The sequence below is a fragment of the Quercus robur genome, chromosome 8 (assembly GCF_932294415.1).
Source record: "Quercus robur chromosome 8, dhQueRobu3.1, whole genome shotgun sequence".
NCBI lineage: Eukaryota > Viridiplantae > Streptophyta > Magnoliopsida > Fagales > Fagaceae > Quercus > Quercus robur.
Window position 1 is genome coordinate 12,798,302 of NC_065541.1, and position 20,249 is coordinate 12,818,550.

At 33.9% G+C, this 20,249-nt stretch overlaps 1 pseudogene; it reads left to right on the plus strand.

Annotated features, from left to right (window-relative positions):
- The first annotated feature begins 2,319 nt into the window (after positions 1–2,319).
- On the plus strand, positions 2,320–8,958 carry LOC126694660 (expansin-A22-like; annotated as a pseudogene).
- The last annotated feature ends 11,291 nt before the right edge of the window (positions 8,959–20,249 follow it).

Here is a 20,249-nt window from a genome sequence, read left to right on the forward strand (position 1 = left end):
ACTTGATCTTAGGTACTTAGTGGTTGAGCAACCTTGGGGTTATCCAATGGGACTTCAAATTGCTAACCATGTGCTTCTTGTATGGTCAAGGGTCTTTACTTCTCCATGGTTTAAAGGGAGCAGAAGGTAATCTCATTCAAGATGGGGTTCATTTCTTGAAGAAACTTGTTAAAAGGGGTTTGGTTTTGCAGATTTCTGATTCCACTCAGACTGTAGAGGCTGTTGCTCAGATTCCTACATAGGTTGTTGCTTTGTTGAAGGAATTTGAGGCAGTATTTGCCACACCTGTGGGCTTACCTCCTAATAGGGGGCATGAGCATTAGATTCAGCTCAAGGAGGGTGCCCAAGCCATTGTCCAAAGACCATATATGTACCCCTTTTACCAAAAGAATGAAATTGAAAAAATAGTCAAGGAGTTGCTTTCTGTAGGTTCAATTAGGCATAGTTGCAATCCATTTGCATCTCCTGTTCTTCTAGTTAGGAAGGCTGATGGTTCATGGAGAATATGTATTGACTATATAGCTTTAAATCAAGATACTATTAAAGACAAATATCCTATTCCTGTCATTGATGAGTTGTTGGATGAATTGGGAGGTGCTTGTGTGTTTTCTAAGTTGGATTTGAGGTCTGGTTACCATCAAATCAGAATGAAGCAAGAGGATTTACACAAAACTACTTTTAGGACACATGAGGGGCATTATGAATTCTTGGTTATGCCATTTGGATTGACCAATGCCCCCTCTACCTTCCAATCCTTAATGAATGCTATTTTTAGACCATTTTTGAGGCAGTTTGTCCTTGTATTCTTTGATGACATCCTAGTATATAGCAAGTCTCTTTTGGATCACATTGGTCATCTCAGATTAGTTTTGGAAACATTGGCAAAGCATCAACTTTATGCTAAAAAGTCCAAGTGCATGTTTGCTACTAATGAGGTGGAGTACCTTGGACACCTTATCTCTGGTGAGGGAGTTAGAACTGACCCTAAGAAGATTCTTGTTATGTAGCAATGGCCAGTCCCTAAAGTTGTGAAGGCCTTGAGAGATGACTGCATATGTGTTGGAATAAGAACAATTGATAATTGTTACGGTATAACACCAAGCATAAATATAGGACCGAAGTGGGCCGAATGAGCTGAATTGACTAAAGTGGACCGAAGTGGGCCGAAATGAACTAAAATCTACCTAAATTCACAAATTCTCTTCAACTATGTATGGGTCAAAATCATATCTCAAACTAGAAATATGAGTACAAAAATTCAATTGATCGTGAGGAAGGTAATAGGCACTACATAACATTTGTCTTGCAATACTACCTCTCTTCTCAAATGAAAGGTAAATTAAAATGAAAGGTAAATTAAAATATTGGCTCTTGTTTTTTGGGGAGCAATGTCCATTGTTATGTATCTGCATCAAGAATGATACAAATAGGTGGCATTGATGGTTTTCCTGGATTGGGTGTTCAATACTTTAAGGGAAATAGGCTTTTGCAGTTTTTAATTTGAAATCGTTCTAAAAAAAAACAAATGGTGGCATTTCATGGCCTCTACTTGTATTTCTAGCTTGTTAAAAATTTAGTAACGTTTTGTTATATTTTTTTGGTAAAAATCTAGTAGAGTTCCATACCAATAGTGTGTCACGAGACATGCAATGTGATCCTTACCATTTCATGGTGATGAATTGATAACATTTTGTCTTATCTTCACGGCAAAAATTTGGTAGAATTAAGCTTTAGGTGCATCGTGATAAGAAACTCTGCCATAGTGCATTGCATTGATAGCTTCCTATGTGGTACATGTCGTACGTTGTCCAGGCGTCTTAAACGTCAAATGAAACAAACATATTTAAGTATAAAATCTTGAAATAGGAAATTCCTTAGATCATTGCTTCACAGATTTGAAAAGTTAGGTAAGGCCAATTGTATGCACCAACTCATGAGATGTGATGCAATTGCTCTATGGATTATACATGAATAATTAGTGATCTACCATGTGAAACCCTAATTTCAGGTTCAAAAACACATAAAAAAGACATTAAAGTAATTGAGTTAGAATCTTATACTGTTTAATTTGAAATTTTTGGTAATTTTATTAATTGTAGAGAAATTTGTGTAATCATTCTAAAGTGTAATGACCTAAGTGTGATTTTAGGAAGTGTAGGGGCTTAAGTGTAATTTCTTTGAACGACAGAGGCTTAAGTAGAATTTTGAAAAACTTAGGATTTTAGTGTGATTTTAACAAAGTTTGAGGTGTTTGTGCAATTTTCATTTAGAAGGGGTGTTTTTGTAATTGAGTAACAATTATGTCTCTATTTGCCTTCCATGATCTTCAATTTTTATTTTTTTATTTTTTTAACCTTTAGTGAAGTTCTCAAAAACATATACATATTAATTTACTTGTCACAGTAGCCTGTATTCATTCATTTCCTTTTGGCAAATCAAAGATGGAAACAATATTAAATCTATTGTGCGTTTCTCCTCGAACTTCATAGCTTGCAGATTTGAGATGAATAATGAACTCTTGGTCGGAAGAAAGCCTTGTGATGTTTTCTAAATTTTGTATTCCATCCTACCATTAGAGCAAGAATGTGAAAATTTCATATATTTTCAAATATAATCAAAACAAGAGATTTATGAACTATTAAACTATATCTTTATAAGTTTAATGAACAAATAAATAGAATTATATAATTGTGATTGTATTATACCTCAGTGGTTGCTAGCATCAAAGTTTTTGATGTGCAATTCAAGAAATTTTCTGCATTGTTTCCAAATTATATAAGAGAGAGAAAATTATATTACCGTTTTAGGCAAAGTTGCGATAGTACCAATATTTGTCAAAATCGTTGTAATAAGTCTTTGCGTAGTTATTATCTATTACAACGGTTTAAAACCATTGCAATAGGTGTTGACTTTGTCAATACTTATTACAACAATTTTGATAACCACTGCAACAAGGTAGAATTTCGCCATAATAAGTCTATTTACTTACTGCAACTGTTTTAAAACCGCCACAATAAGTCTAAGTTTTGCCACAATAAAATTTTTAGGATTCCCAATCAACTTTTCAGGTTCCCACTAAAAAATTTTGGTCTCCCACACACCCTTAAACAAAACTTCCGGTCTCTCACTTGGGTCAAATACAAAAAAAAAAAAGAAGAAAAAAAGGCTATTCCTCACTCTCTTTCACTCTCTCGCCAATTGACCTACCCATCCTATTGCCATCCAGCTTGACCGTCCACCGATCTAAACCTCCACGCCGTCCATCTCGTCGCCAGCCTTACCCACTATCTCGCCTCTGTCCATCTTTCTCTCCACCGTCAATTGGGCCGATCTAATCGTCCTTACACTTCGCCGCCTCCACCACCACCTTCCTTTATAGCCACGGTGGCCATCCTCGAACTCCTCCCCTCCCTCAGCCGCCTAACACATCCCCGATAGTATAGCTTCCCCTTTATTTTTTTTTCTTTTATATAAACGAATCCGTTTACTTGGAGAATTTTAATCCGTTTATAGGACCTAGAATCCGTTTGTATTTTGTGTTATTTATGGAGAATTTTAATTCTTTACATGCTTCCCCTCTATTTGTTTATGTTTTTTTGGTTTCTGGGTATGTGTTTGGATCATATTCGGGTCAACATGATTGACCTGTTTAATAAACGAGTCATATTTGGGTTTAACAGGTGAACTCGTTTGACTTGTTTAGTTTATAAAGATTCTAACTTTTGTTATTATTACTTAATTTATAGTTGTAATTATATGTTTATTACTATATTTATGGTTGTAATTGTATTTTAATTTTAGATATATGAAAATTAATAACATGTTATTCAGGTTAGTTATAGCCTATTAATCAACCAAGTTATTAAATGGGTGATTTGTATTAACTTTACATAACTTGTTAATTAAATGGATTAAACATGTTGTATTCGGTCGATTAGTTTAATAAACAGGTCGTGTTAGGGGGTTGAGGGTTCCTAACACGTTTACTAAATGGGTTGAGTTCAGATCAATCTATATAGCTGAATACTCATGGCTTGACACGACATGAACCCGACTTGTGGACACAAATTGCCACCCCCAGTTACATTACAATAGTTATTGATGGATTTTTAATCACTGTTTATGGAAATGAGAGCAATAGCAACAAGACACGTAGCAAAAGAAATTAAAATAATTGTCAAAGTATCAGATATAAATAGAGAGACACACTTTGATACAAGACATGCTCATTGTTCTCAGAATCCGAAGGTTATTACTTCATGCTTCTAAGTGCATTAAACTCACCATGCATGAATTAGGCTTTGTAACTTAATTAGCTAGACTATATACTTAGGCTTTTTGTAACTTAGGCTATAATTAGGGTGAATTGAGAAGGCGGAATTAAAGAAATCGCTAGAGAAGAAACATCAATACATACAAGTGGATCTTGATTTAAAACAACTGGTTGCCTACAGCAGAAAGGCAAGGCAATTCAACATAATATCCACACAAAATCTGTTTTGTATAGAATGGGTTTGCAGAATAAATTGTTTGTCCTGCCTATAGTGTAGAAGGAGGACAAAAGACTAAGAAAACAATATCAAAAGCATCGATAAAAGCAATACAAAATTGAAGAAGAGAGTATAAGAATTAGATGGAAGGGAAACCTGTCTTTTCAAGGTTTTTTGCAGGAACATACGTGTTGACACAATTAGAAGCCCCCGTTTCAGTTGCACTACATTAACTAATAGGTCCTTCATCAACTATCTAAGCATATCAAAAATAGCAGACACATTGAGTGAGCCAGATCCTAAAGATTTCAGGCATATCAAGAGGTAGTAGAAGCATATTTATGAACATTCCATTCTCAAAATTCAAAAACCAGCTAGTTATCTTATGAAGGTCTTCTGCATATTGGTTGCAACAATTTCTATCAACCAAGGAGGTTAGAGTACTTTGGCTAGTTGATCCTCTCTCTCTCTCTCTCTCTCTCTCTCTCTCATACAATCAAAATAAGGGCAAACCATAAAAAAAAAAATCATTAACAACTAGAAGATAGTAATGTCACTTTAGTACCTAAACAGCGTCTATGACAAACATAAAGTATTTGTTACAGGATCTACTGCAAACAAAAAATATTTGTAACCTACCTTCAAAATTAGGTAGGTAGACATGTTGACGTTGATAGTTGCTAAGACGTCTTTGACTGCCTTGGGAACATTGATAGTTTCTGGAAAACACTTTCCTTCATATTTATATATATATATTTTTTTGATAATTCGATAATTGGGGTTTGGGAAATTTGAACTCTAAATGTCTTTGTTAGAAACACCAAATAGTGCCAATAAGTTAAGGTACAAGGCTTTTGCTTGTATCTATAGAGGATAAAGTTTGGCTGTAGACTTGTTTATAGTCAATGGCTACAACTCCACTTAATATATTTTATTGGATGTGAATTTTTTCAAATCTATCATTAATTTACAATTTCTTTCTATATCTTCTGTGTTTGCAAAATTTCCAGAAGACCAAAAATCAATAACTATGTTATAAATCAAATGTGCGAAGTTAAAGTTTTCGTATGTCAAGTTATACATAAAAAATAAGTTTATAGATCGAATAGTAAATAACATATGATTGACACGACATTTGATGTGTGTGTTAAAAATATAAAGAACATGCAATCCAACTATTAGATTTTCAAAATATATAATCAGGACAATTTTTATAGTAGGAGTTGTAGCCAAACTTTGTCCATATATGTATTCTTCTTTAAACAAAAATTTTCCATATAAATATATGATAAGTGAAAATCAGACTAAAAATACAAAAAAAAACTTCACGCGTATATATTTGCCAAATTTTTGTAGTGTAATGGAAATTCTCCTTTATCTTTTCCTTTCCTCCTTTAATGTTTTTACCATTTTTGGCTCTCTACTTCTCTTATATATTTGCAAATTTGTGCATTGTAATGTAAATTCTCTTTTTATTTCCTCCTTTAATTTTTTACCATTTTTGGCTCTCAACTAGCCTGATTGGAGAGGCTTTAAAGAGTATACCTCTTCTCTCAACAATAAATAAATAAATAAATTCCTTTCATTAATTATTTTTTAAGCCAGAAAGTCAATGTTATTAATTCCCATTAATTATTTTTTCTCAGTCATAAATTCCTTATTTTAATTATTATGATTGTTGAGTTATATGGCTATAAGAATTAATATCATATTATTTTTAAACCTTATTTGTTTCCCTTCATAGCTATAATTACCAGCTTCTTGTCCTTGCTTAACAATGCAGTAGTCTCTCTCCTCTTTCTCTTTCTATTTCCCTTTAGCAGTCAATAGTCATGGCTAGGTCTCAAAATTTGTTTACATGCATAATATTCATGACTCTCTTTATGAGCAGGAGAAGTAGCATTACTGGCGAGAAAATAAATGGTAATTGGTTTGATGCGCATGCAACATTCTATGGTGACATGCGTGGTGGGGCAACCATGGGTAAGTATAATCACTCTGTCATAACTAAAGGTGGAAGGAATTTAGCTATAAGCCTAAATTTTTTTAATACTAGTGTACAATCTTAATATATAGGAGTAATTATACTCCCATTCTATGCCTTGAGGTTTGGGGGAATAATGCTCCACCCCAAACTTGAAGGAGAAAAATACTTTCCTCCATTGACTATCGTTTAACCAAATTTTGTTAAATTAATGTTAAAAATGTGTAATAATCTACCTTTTGAATATGGGCAGATTTTCCAATAAAATAATTGACTTTGAAAGTTTCAAACTCATTTTTCAACAATAAAACCGTAACCACTTAAGCAGCATGTTTTACCTCATAACTTTGATGCAAAGCGCCACTAAGGTGTGACTAAAAAAAATCAAGACTCACACCCCTTTTTTTTTTTTTTTGCGAATGTGTTTTTGGGGGAGGAGATTGTTAAGATATATTTAGAGAGCAATACATACACACACATGAAAATAACAACATTTTACTAAATAAGGTTAAAAAGCGACCAAACCTTAGCATAATAAGATAGTAAGCACATATGTTTTGCAATTTAAATTTGAATAATATCAGCTGAATATGTAGCACAATCTTTAATTTAAGTCGAATTGTTTACATAAACCAAATTGTATTGAGTTTATAATATGATCTTTTTATTGGTCAAACTTAGATAAAGAGAATCTTATAAAAATTTGGAATAGTTCATTAATAAAATTAGTGGAAGGGAAGAGTATTACTTTCTTCAAACTAGGGAGGGGAGTGTTTTTTCCCTTCAGGTTTAGGATGAAGTCTCAATTTCAAAACCTTAGGGAAGGAAGTGTAATTACTCGTAATATTTGTTTTGTGTTTCTTGTGAGTTGTTACAAAGTCTTAGACTTCTAGTTTCTTTTACTGTCACATATTAACTCTCCATAATTGCTTTTGACATTATAAATAACTTTGCCCCATGCACATGTATAAATACATTTAAAAAATAAACATAATTAGACACATTAAATTTTTTACACTAGTTAAACACTATTGATGGTCATTCTTAGATATTGTCCACTCCTAAAAAAATATTAATTGGTAGAACATGCAAGTTAGTCAATTTTTTTTTTTTTTAATTTCAGAAAAAACAAAAATTTTAATACTTCTTAACTTAATTTTTGTTAAGGTGATGCAACAAATTTATTTTATGTGTGAATTTTCAAATACCATATGTACAACCAATTTTTTTGAACATGGTATAATTTTTCATTGAAATTTAGATTTGAAATAAATATGATTTTTTGTACAAAAATCTAGATTTGTTTTAAATAGATTAGAAGTGGTTTCAAATGAAATCTAAATAGAATGGGCTAGAAGTAGTTTTAAATGTGTTTAAATAGGTCGAAAGTGTTATTGTATTACACATTCTAAGTTTTACATATAATAAAATTTTGATTAAGTCCTTTTATATGAATCTACGTGTAAGCATACACAATACAAAATGAGAGATGGAATGACTTCTCGGACAAATTGAAACTCATTTAAAAGATAGAGACATTTGTTTTCTAATTAGTAGACGAGTAAAAGAACATCTAGCACAAAATTGGAGTTCAATTGGAATCTAATATGGATTCTTGATGAAACTTTCTCTCAGCTTTCATTTTAATATAATATGTAAGATTTTCATTGTTGGAACCAAAAATCATGATAATTTTTTCTTTGATAAATTTCAAATTTTGTCATTAACCTTTGATATTTTATTTTAAAATTTTTCTTGTACTTTAAAATGTTTTATTTTAATCTCCGTATATATTTTCAAAATTGTTTCATAAAGTTCTTTACGAGCATCAAATGGGTAAAAAAAAATGTTGATGGGTTATAACTGACAGGGGGAGCTTGTGGGTATGGTAATCTTTTTGAACAAGGTTATGGCCTCGCGACAACAGCCCTAAGCACTGCACTCTTCAACAATGGAGGCACTTGTGGTGCTTGTTTCGAGATCATATGTGTCAATGATCCACATTGGTGCATACGAAATACTGCCATAATCGTCACTGCCACCAATTTATGCCCTCCTAGCAATCACCCTAGGGCAAACTGGTGCAACCCCCCACTTTGACACTTTGACTTGTCCATGCCCATGTTCACAAGACTTGCATATTATAGAGCTGGGATCATCCCTATTAAGTATCGCCGAGTCCCATGCAAAAAGCATGGGGGGGTTAGGTTTCAGATAATGGGAAATCCATATTTTTTGCTTGTATTGTTGTACAATGTTGGAGGTGCTGGTGATGTTTCTAATGTCAAAATTAAGGGCTCTCGTACTTCGTGGATTCAAATGTCGCGTAACTGGGGCCAAAATTGGCAGATTGGCACACCATTGGTAGGGCAAAGCTTGTCATTCCTAGTGACTACTAGTGATAGAAAAACGTTGAAGTTTGTGGATGTTGTACCTCATAATTGGCAATTTGGTCAAAATCATTAGGCCAATATTAATTTTTAGATGTTTACTACCATATTGCCCTTCAACATTACTAGTTGATTTCTGAGCTTGTAATACTACTTATGGGACAATGGAAAATTGGTAATGTTTTCTTGATTCATTAGCATGCCATTTATCGTGAACTATCCGTGAATCAAGTAAATAAAGATGTATGTCTTTGATTTTTGGTATTGTGGACGTAGATCTAGTGACTCACGTCAAACTCATGGGCCAGAGGAGTTGTTAGTTTAATGGGAAGGAGAAATCCACAATGGGAAGATTAAGTTGATAGCTTAAGACAAGAAAAGACTGAATCATGCATTTATATATGAAGAAATGATGTTCCCGTGGTACAAAATGGCTTTCTAAAGGAAGAATACAAGTGAAAATTCTAGCTCTCTTTCTCTCTCTTGTTCTTGCTCAAGTCCTCTCTTTTTCTCTAGATCCCCTCTCTTGTTCCTCTTTTCCTCCTTTTATAGTTATACCCCTTCATCCTCCAGTTGTCTTACTCTAACTGTATTTAGGGGATATTTGTCCCATCAGCCTTTTCCCCTGCCACTTCATAATCATAATTAAAAAAAAAAACCTTTGGGGGATGTTTCTATTGTTTACATTGATCAGTCATTCAGTATTTAATGTGGCTGATATTGGGTGAGGGGAGCTCATTAATGTGGAGGTGACTTGTACATTGGGCACTGCATTTTCTTCAACGTGTTCCTTGGGAGAGAAGTGAACGGTGGGTAGCCCCGTGCTAAAAGGAAGGTTTCTCCTCGGATAGTCTTCGAGTCCTCGGGAAAGAAGAATTCCTAGGATTACCTCAATAATGAGTCCTAATGAGCCTCGGGGAAGGTGGGTACCACGGGTTACCTCCGTCATGGGCTCAAATGTCCTTTTCCATTCAGAGGTCCCTCTTATCTCTTGTTGGACTCCAAGTTGTGCCCATTCCTCAAATCTACTTCTTAGGTTTAGGTCCCCCCCCCCCCCCCCCCCTACATTAAAATTTAGTCAAATTGAATTATTTTTGTATATGTAGAGTGTGGAAAACTTTCAATACATGTTTTACATGTTTAGTTATAGAAAATGTGTATTTTAATTTTTTTTGTTTCATAAGTAAATGAGAGGTTTTTTTTTTTTTTTTTTGTTTTTTGTTTTTTAATGTGTACACATATAATATACAATATGTTATGCATATTTTTTTAACTATGAAAAATTGATATCACTCTTACGGATGTAGTAACTTTTTATATATACATAAATATAGATATAATATTCATTACAGAATAACGTTTATAAGGATGCAAGATACGTTTCTCAAAAAAAAAAGAAAAAAAAAAAAAAAAGAAAAAGAAAAGGAAAGATACAATTTTTAGTTTTTACGGTTCATAAATATTAGATTCATCTAATATGTAATATGTATTACATTCTAATTTAGCTTTAATTTAACTTTGTGATAAAATTGTAGTTAAACCTATAATGGCAATAAAAATCTTATCAAAAAGAAAAAAAATAATAATAGCAATGAAAATTTTATAATTTCTGAAGACATTGGTAGACAATTTAATCCATAAATCATTTATAAAAAAAAAAAAAAAAAATCAATAAATCATTGATAAATTTGATTTTAGTCGGTACCTGCAAAATTAATTTGACCTTATAAATTGGATAAATTATAACGCTCCTGAAGGATTTAATTAAGGATCCGAATATACCTCGGCCCCTTCTATCAATGTTTGCAAGAGGGAAACCCATCCTCTAGAAGTTACCACAAGAACTTTCAAGATTTCAACAAATTGACAAAGAATGATCCCAAAATACCTCACCAATATTCTTGCCCTGAGCAACCATCCAATCAAAATTTGCTTTTGGATTATTGGCAATGGCAACCATCCTATGAAACGAAAATCAATTCTATGGTTCAAATCAAATAGTGCCAATTATACAATTTTTTGTAAATGCTGGTGGACCACAAGGTTGCTATTGGCATTGGCAAAAGGAACCAACCAAGCATTTTTTGGTGCCTTGATTGCATAGATGAAAGTTACAACACAAATTAACCAGCAGCCACTAGAGAATTCATTCATCGTCTACACTTAACACATCATAACTCGTCTCCCTCTCTTCTCCTCAAGACAACCAGCCATGTCCACAGCCAAGATTTTGTGTGATATATATATATATATATATATATATATATTGTCTCTCCTCCATTAGGCCATAGAACTGCTTCTATTTTGAAAACTTTTCCAATGTAAATCTTAGCTCAACATAAATACCTTTTTAAGTTCCAAGCACCATGTCCACTTAGTCATTGAACGACGGCTCAATACGACACCAACCCTGGTCACATAACTCCTAACCGTCGCATTGTTAATTAGGCCAACAGTTTGATAGAGTGGGCCTAGAAAAACCATGCTATCCTGCCAACATCGCTTCTTGTTTTAAGGCCAACAGTTCGATAAAGTTGCTCACTCTGGCATTTTAGCTTGACCCAATAACATAAATTTGATTCAACATTAAGAACATATATTGATCGAAATGGAGGAAATGTATCGATAAAATGGTGTAACTGGAAGTAGAAACTAGGAAGGAGCTAGACAAGTACCATAAATTCACTAAAAAGTTACTTTTCAAAAGATATCATTTGTTTGTATTTGACAAAAGAACATGAACTCATCTTCAAATTGGGCAACCTTCTATGTTCGGAGCTTGTTTAATTTCATGAATAAGGATGAAATCGAGGAGGGGATGAATAAGAAGCGGCCGATGCATATGAGTGGACCAGTTGATAAAGACTGATAGGATTTGTAGGTCTTGATCAACAAATAGATTAGCCAATATCTAATGGAATTAATCTGATGCTGTCCATTATATAATGCGAGTTTGGGGGCAGACTCATCCTTGTAGAAAACAACTTGTCTATAGCATTTGCTTCCCTCTCTTGGTCGCAATAGATAAAATAACAAGTTCTTATTCAACCGTTTAGGCATACGATCATAATGGCATGACAGTTTCACATTAGAGCCAGTTAAATTTTTTGGTATAGTGGCTTCCTAATGAAAATCCAATACCATCTTACGTACTTGTATTTAAACGGTCCAAAAGTGAGTCCTTAAGATTTAACTTTGAGGTTTGCCTTTACCATTTCATCTACACCAAGACATGCATCTAACTATATCTAACCTTTTCCTTAAAAAAAAAAAAAAAAAAAAAAAAAAAAAAAAAACCTATATCTAACTCTGGAGCACATAAGGCACTCTAGTTTCTGCATTATTATAACGGTCCAAAAGTGGGTCCTTAAGATTTAACTTTGAAGTTTACCTTTACCATTTCATCTACACCAAGACATGCATCTAACTATATCTAACCTTTTCCTTTTAAAAAAAAAAAAACCATATCTAACTCTGGAGCACATAAGGCACTCTAGTTTCTGCATTATTATTATTATTATTATTATTTTGTTGCTAATCTTCAATAACACTAAACTAAGACAGAAGTACAATTGCAAGGTAAAATTGCAGTTTCTCGGGACCCAACTGAACTTAAAAGCAGCATATGTACCTTATAAACAATACAAAAAGCATGCAAAATCAGGCACATGGTCAAGACAAGTATGAAGATACCGGGTCAACCAAAGTTGTCACCAATTACAGCAAAGGGTTATCTGCAGGAGAAGGGCATGTTAGTGAAGATGGATTTAGAAAAACTAAATTTGATAGTAAAAAACTATTTCAAAATCTCTTTTTCTTTGTTCTTTTTTTATTGGTAAGGTACACTCTCATGCACCTTGTGAGTCTTAAACTTGCGAGCTTACACACCATTCCATTCTTGAGGAATAATTATTCGCCATTTGAGCTAGAGCTAATTGGAAGTGTTTCAAAATTTACGGGTGTTTCTTTCAAGATAAAACTTTTGAGGTCACACTTTTGATAGAATTAGAAACAATCAATTATTTACCAAAGTTGGATAGTATATTGACATGAATGAGACATATCCTAAAATTTCAGGTAAATCAAGCCATAGATGAAGCATATTTATGAACAGTCCAAAATTTTAGCTTAATTAAAAAACCAGCTATAGTTATTTTATGAAAGTCAAATGAAAGTTTCTGCATAATGGTTGAAACAATTTCTATCAAACAAGGTGGTTCATGTACTTTGGCTCATTGATCCACCTCGCACTCACTCTCTCCATATCATGCAATCAAAAAAATTGCAAAACAAATCTTCAAAAAAAAAAAAAAGATTAACCATAAAATAGGTATGTCACATTACCACCTAAAGAGAGTCTTTTCATAAACATAAAATATTTGTAACATACCTTCAAAAATTAGTTTCTAAGTTCCAGCTCACTCCCTCTCCTCTCTTAGACTCCCTCTTGTTCGTCTCTCTCTCTCTCTCTCTTCTTGACTCTATCTCTCTCTTTGATCAAATCTGTGGGTTTCGTTTGTGTTGTTTGTTGCCATTGGTGGGTTTCAGTTGTGGCCATGGGTTGTTGTGTATAGGGGTGTCCATCCACCCGTAACCAATTCAAGAGCTTCGACAGTTGGTGGCGGGTTTTAGACTTTAAAAACTAACTCCGATGGGTCGATTGGTGGGTTCTCTTCTCTTAAACCTAACTCACTGGACCCAACCATAAAACCCAACGAAACTCCAAGCATTTTCTGGCAAGTATTTGGTGAAAATTCATTAGATCTGCCTAGATTTCTGTTGGATTTGGCGAGATCTCAATAGATTCGACAAGATAGAAAAGTAGGAGGATTAGGTTTATTTATTTATTTTTTATCACAAGCCAAAAGGATCCAAAAAAGAAAAAATAAAAAAAGAGAAAAAAAAAGGAAAAAAAAATGAGGACGGAAGAAACGGATAAAAGCAAAAGAAATTAACAAAAAAGATAAAAAGTGAAATGAGCACCACAAAAAAAAAAATAATAATAATAATAAAAGAAACCTAAAACAAACTAATGGAATAAGAAGAACCAGACAAAAAAACAAAAAAACAAAAAAACAAAAAAACAAAAAAAACAAAAAAAAAAAAAAAACCTTTGCTTGTTGTTGGCGAAGCAAAATTTTGTCAAAATCATAGTTTCTCATTTTCACTTCCATTTTCTCCCTAATTTGGGGAGATCAAGTTTTGGTGGGCATGGAGAGAAAATAGTCGGACCCTATCATTTCTCTACCCCCTCCCATCTCACCCATTTTCTCTCATTTTTTCATCATTTTCAAAATTATCCCAACCAGACATTTTTAGATAAGAGAGAGAGAAAGAAAAAGAAAAAGCAAGAGATATAGAGGAAAAATAAAGAAAGATTAAAAAAAAAGATATTTAAATAAAGTGGTAAAAAAAAAAATTTTGATATTGGATATATTGTAAAGTGAAACATTAAAATAGATCTTTCAGTTGCTCTTACTCCCATGTAACCTCTCAAATTCTCACCATTAAAAAAAAAAAAAAAAAAAGTAAATAAATGAAGATCAGATAAGATTTTGTACAAATCTAGAACAGAAACTATATATCCAATTTCCATCCTTTTTGTCGATCTCTCTTTCAAATCTCATATAAGAGCATTAGAACCTACACTACCATATGCCATATGTTGGCATATTTTACCATCAAAGCACAAGAAACATGTTTTATCCGGGCTTTTAATTATAAATTTTTTTACAATACTGCTACAATACCATCTTATAAGTAAGATGGTACTGTAGCAGGCTTGTATAAATTTTATACTAATTTATTCTCTCTCCTTCATTAGCTGTCTCTCACTTTGTCTCTCCATCTCCCACATTTCTCCCTCTCATTTCTTTGGTTCTCTCTTTGTAGTAGTGTAGCCTTAGTTCTTTGTCTCCCTCATGTCTATCTCTCTCTGATTTCTCTAGTTCTCTCTTTGTAGCAGTGTAGCCTTAGTTCTCCCTCGTGTGTCTGAGATCGGCGTGGTGGCGAGGCGGGTGGCGTGGTTGAGATCGGTGTGGCGGCATGGAGGTTAGCACGGTGGAGATCAATGTGGAGACCGGCGTGGAGATTGACATAGAGACTGGTGTTGAGAGTATTTTTTTATTTTTTGTGTGTGGTTGTTATGGCCAGTGTTTGGGTTTGGTTGTTATGTGGTTTCTAGGTTTGGTTGTGGCATGGTAGCTAGTTTCTTGTGGTTTTTGTGGAGGTTTCTTGGTGGTTCTTGTTGTGGCAGTAGTGTTTGGTGGGTGTCCATCTGGATATGGGGTGGTGGGTTTTGATTTGGGTTTGATTCTGTCCCTTGATTCTCACCATGGTTGTGATTGGTGTTTGGTGGGTTTTTTAGTGGTGGCTTTGTGGGTTTTGTGGGTGGAGGTGGTGGTGGATTTTATGGGTTTTGTTCCCGGTGGTAGGGTGGGTTTTTTTCACGGTGGTGGTGGTGGGTTTCTTGTGGCAGATGTGGTGGTGATAGGTGGTTGAATGAGAGAGTTAGTGAGGAAGAGATAATCAAAGTGATGGGGGAGATGAGAGAGAGAGATTAGATTATATTATTTTATTAGGTAGTATATATTATTTTAATGGATTGAATAGGAAAATAAAAGTTTGGAGTTAGGTGTGTTGTAAAATGGTATGATATAATAGATAAAGTAACTTTTAAGATGGTAAAATGAAGTTTTTTGAAGAAACCGGATGTGAATGCTCTAAACACGGAAAAAGAAATTGACACATGTATGCTTTGACCCTGTATCCCAACACGCTTTTTGATTAGCAAATTTGGACACTTTCGTCTTCTTCTTCTCTCTTAAGTTTTCTTCTCTCATGATTGTATTCATTAACCAAGCTTATTCCTCACCTCTGCCATCACCATTTCCTCTCTAGTAGAAGAGTCCTTCGACTGCCATTTCCCCAACAACATTTCTAGTCTTGCATCCTCCTATGATAGAACCAATCTGTAATTGCCGATGCTTTCTAGAATAGGACTTTGGGTAACAAATTGAACATTCATTTGGGTAGGTAACATAGAGAGAGAAAGAAAGATGCATCTATTTCTATCGAAGATGATCACTCACTGGTTCAAGCATCATTACTTGGTAAAGCTTGAACTCGAAAGAATGAAAATGAAACGGTCTCAGCATAACAGAAAAAGAAGATGTGACTCTTACAACTAAACCCTATTTAGAGATTGGTTGTAGGCCCCGTATGGTGTGGAAGGAGATATTGATTGCTCTCTCTAGCATTTTTTGCTCTAGAGGTAAATTTGATATTGGATTTTCCTTGTCTTTGGACTTTGGGTTGAGGTGTTTTTAGGTGTGTCTTTGATTGTTTATGTTTACTATTGCTCTTTTTTGTTAACCGAGCTCATTCTCCACTTGATGTCTCGAGTTGTGGTTGAATGATACAAGCTTGATAAATAGCTAATTTTTTAGCATGATGCGTTTGAAGATGAGTTATAGATATATGAGATTTGAAGAGAGACAAGAGGGGATGGCATAGAGATATAGTTTGTGTGATTTTTACAAAACTCTAAAGTTTTGATTTTTTTTTTTTAATGTATTTTTTGTTTTGAGGTGGTTTAAAGAGTTTTTTTTTTTTTGTTTTTTTTTTTTTTTTTTAACGGTTTAAAGAGGTCTAACCAAGGGTATTTCACATTGTTAGATAATAAAGTGATAAAGTCAAAATAAACCTAGCCAGAAATGGGTTTATAGTTTAATTTCTATAAAGTAATTAAAACAAAATATTTAAATGTAAACAAAATCTATCTAGTGATATTTAGCAGAAAATAAAAGTCAAGATTACCGTGATTTCCTTGACTATGTATATGAGGTAACCTGTATGGCATAAACACAACACAAGGAAAAAAAGGGGAAAACATTCAATGTTGAAGAAAGAGAGATTGTTAATGACAAAGCCCTAGGAAAAAAAAAATCAAGGTTTTCATTATCAGGTTCCATTCGTTGATGATTCTAAAGAAAAGATGATGGTTCCATTCGTAGATGCCTTGATGGCATAAACAAAACCCTGAAGGATAATGGTTGTACGCAATGTGGTGGTGATGGATGGTTGAAAGAGAGAGTTAGTGAGGAAAAGATAATTAGAGTGATGGGGGACATGAGAGAGAGAGATTAGATTAGATTAGATTATTTTATTTGGTAGTATATATTATTTTAATGGATTAAATAGGAAAATAAAAGTTGGGATGTTAGGTGTGTTGCAAAATGGTATGGTATAATAGATAAAGTAACTTCTAAGATGGTAAAATGAAGTTTTTTGAAGAAACCGGATGTAAATGCTCTAAACACAGAAAAAGAAATCGACACACCTATGCTTTGACCCTGTACCCCAACACGCTTTTTGATCAGCAAATTTTTTTAGCATTGATTTGAAGGTTTTGACACATGATCGGACCATCCCTTAAGGCCCAAAGTTCAGCTAGGAAACTCATGCCATAATAAACTCGTGCATGAGGCCAAACTCGTGCTTTCTATGACATTAAATAAACTCGTGCTTTCTGTGAAATTAAACTAACTCATGCATGAGGCCACGTGCGGGGAAGGGTGTTAGTTTTTCTTCAGGACAAAACAATATTGTCAAACTTTGTCTCCTTCGGCAGCAAAATATGAATCTATGGATAGACTATACTCCTTTCTTTTGGCTCCTTTTTCTATACTATTCACTTACTGTATACCTCGTACTAATAAGTCTACTTTTTTTTTTTCTCCAAAAAAAAAAAAAAAAAAAAAAATAGACTGATCAAAATGACACTTTTTTTTTTTTTTGAAGTGGATCAAAATGACACTTGAAGCAGAATAAAAAAGACAAAGAAATAACTTAATGTAAATCAAACATCATTATAACTTAATGTAAATCCTTATTATTGGTCAACTTTTTTATTTTTTGGTTTGTAGTCAAAACTGCTAACGTACATGTGCATTAATTATCTGCCTGGGTGTATTCCCGTTCCATTACGTGAGCTGCGTGGAAGTCTCACCACGCGAGTTTTCTGATCTTTCTATCCCGAGTGTAAACGGACCTTCGTTCCAGAAGGACAAATATTTCTTGTGCTTGGGAAATTGCTATAGCCCATCTTGATGATTCTTGATCCGTTCAACATAATGATTCTCTGCACCCGATCGAAGAATATAAAACGCTATATCTAAAGCTCATCAATCCTACACATTATTTCAAACGTTATCGAATGGTCAGTGCATCCGCATCAGTGTACATAAGACAGCAGCCATGCATGCGAGGAAGCTTCACTTTTATATATATATATATATATATATATATATATATATATTGTTAGGTACTATAGATTTAGATTGAAATATTTAAAATCACTTTTCTATTGTATTGGCAAACCGAGAACAAAACATGTCTAGACTAAGTTTTTAGGCAATGCTTAAAAGTGATTGTTTCAAGGTTTAAGTCCAGCTGATTGTAGAAAAAGGGGGTGTGGTTCTGCCTTGCTTGACCGACCAAGATTTAGGCTCGACCAATTGAAAATCGTAGGTCTAGTTTTTTCTACAGAATTTTAAACAAGTCCAAGCTCACGAAAACGTTTTGGGTTTCATCTAAACTTTTCCACATATATAAAGGAAACCCGAGCCACATTTTGAAGACTTTTGAGAGACTTTGGAGGTGCTCTTGTGAAATTTAAAAGGTATTGCCCCTTCCTCTTTCAAAGTCATTGCCGGAAATCATTCTCATATCATTAGATTCAGTAGATCTGAAGTTGCTGCTACAAGATCAACAATTGTTGATGATCTAAACCTTCAAGGGTGGTCTTGGAGTCACAAACAGGAGAGTTTGTGTTGCTAAACCTTTGAGTAGGATCTCAAAGTCACAAGCAAGGCGGTTTGTGTTGGTGTAAATCCAAGAAAAGAAGGAGTTTGTGGATTTGGAACTTGCATGTAGTCGTGTCAGTAAGTTACTACATGAGGTAGCAATAGATTTAGGTTAAATTTGATTGTAAAAACTTCAATTATCTTATAGTGGATTTACTTTATCTTGAGGATAGTTAAGTTAAATATTTCCCAAGTTTTTACCTTGAAACGGTTATTTTCATCAGTTTTCTTGGGTCATCATATTGTGATGTTATTTACTTTTCCGCATTTATGCATGATATGATTTGTGCTTGTTTAACCTAGATCTGAATAATAAACCTAAACAATCTCTTTGTTAATATATTAGGTTAAAAAATCTGGTTTAAGGGGTCTAATCGAACAAACAAGTGGTGTCAGAGCAGCTTAGCTCTTGTTTTTAAGTTTCTGAACCTAGAGTGGATTCGTGACCTCTGCTGTCATGGATTCTTATGTCTCGCTTCTTCAAAGCAACTAGGATGAGAATTGAATCTATTTCATCTTGGACTATATGGCTTTTTAAATGTGCTAATCCTATCCTTGAATATTTACGCATAACTACTTCTTTCAATAATTATGTTTGTTATACTACTTTAATTGCTTTAAAGGCATGTGATATTTGGATAGTAGTTGTTCTAGACACATGACAAGTAAAAAAGCTTTGTTCAAGACTCTTTTTGAAGGAAAGATAGTATTGTCACCTTTGGAGATGGAAGCAAGTGTTAGGATCATTATTGTGTAGTGTAATGTTGTTGTGATAAACATTGTAATTCAATATTACTATACTGTGGTATGCTTTACTACTGTATGAGGCTTGTAAGTTAAGCTGGGTTGAGAGGATTGGGTGTGGTTAGTGGCAGTTAAGGGAAGCTACGGGTAGTTAGTTGGTTAGGGTGAGTGGCAGAGTCAGATAGACATAACTGATCTTGTATAAGAGAGGACAGGTGAGATTGTAACAGACTCAAGCAATTGATTGATGAATTAGTATCATTCTTCTCTACCTCAATCTCTTTTAACATCTCTACTCTCTATCTTCCTATTTCTCTCTATTACTCTGTTCTAGTACTCTTGTTCTGGAGGTGAAGCTGACCTCTAATTCAACACTTACTCATAGAAGCACTTGTAATCCTTACAATTTGGTATCAAAGCAAGCTTTCCTAATCAACCATGACAGAGATAAGTGCTATAGTAGCAACCAATGAAGCTATTGCATCGCTTAGAACCACCATTGATCATCATACTAAAGAATTCCAGGAGATGCGAACTGTACAAGAAATTCACACAAGAACTCTGAATGAGATGAGTCAACAGTTGAATATGGTGTTACAAAAATTAAGTTCTTTTGATGAAGGTTCACAGGGATTCCAGTCTCAGAGAAATGGTGAGAATATGAACCCTAATTCTGCGTTATTACCTGTATCTTGCACCATGAAATTGGAATTTCCAAGATTCTTTGGGGAAGATCCTGCGAGTTGGGTCTACAAGGCTAATCAATATTTCAGAT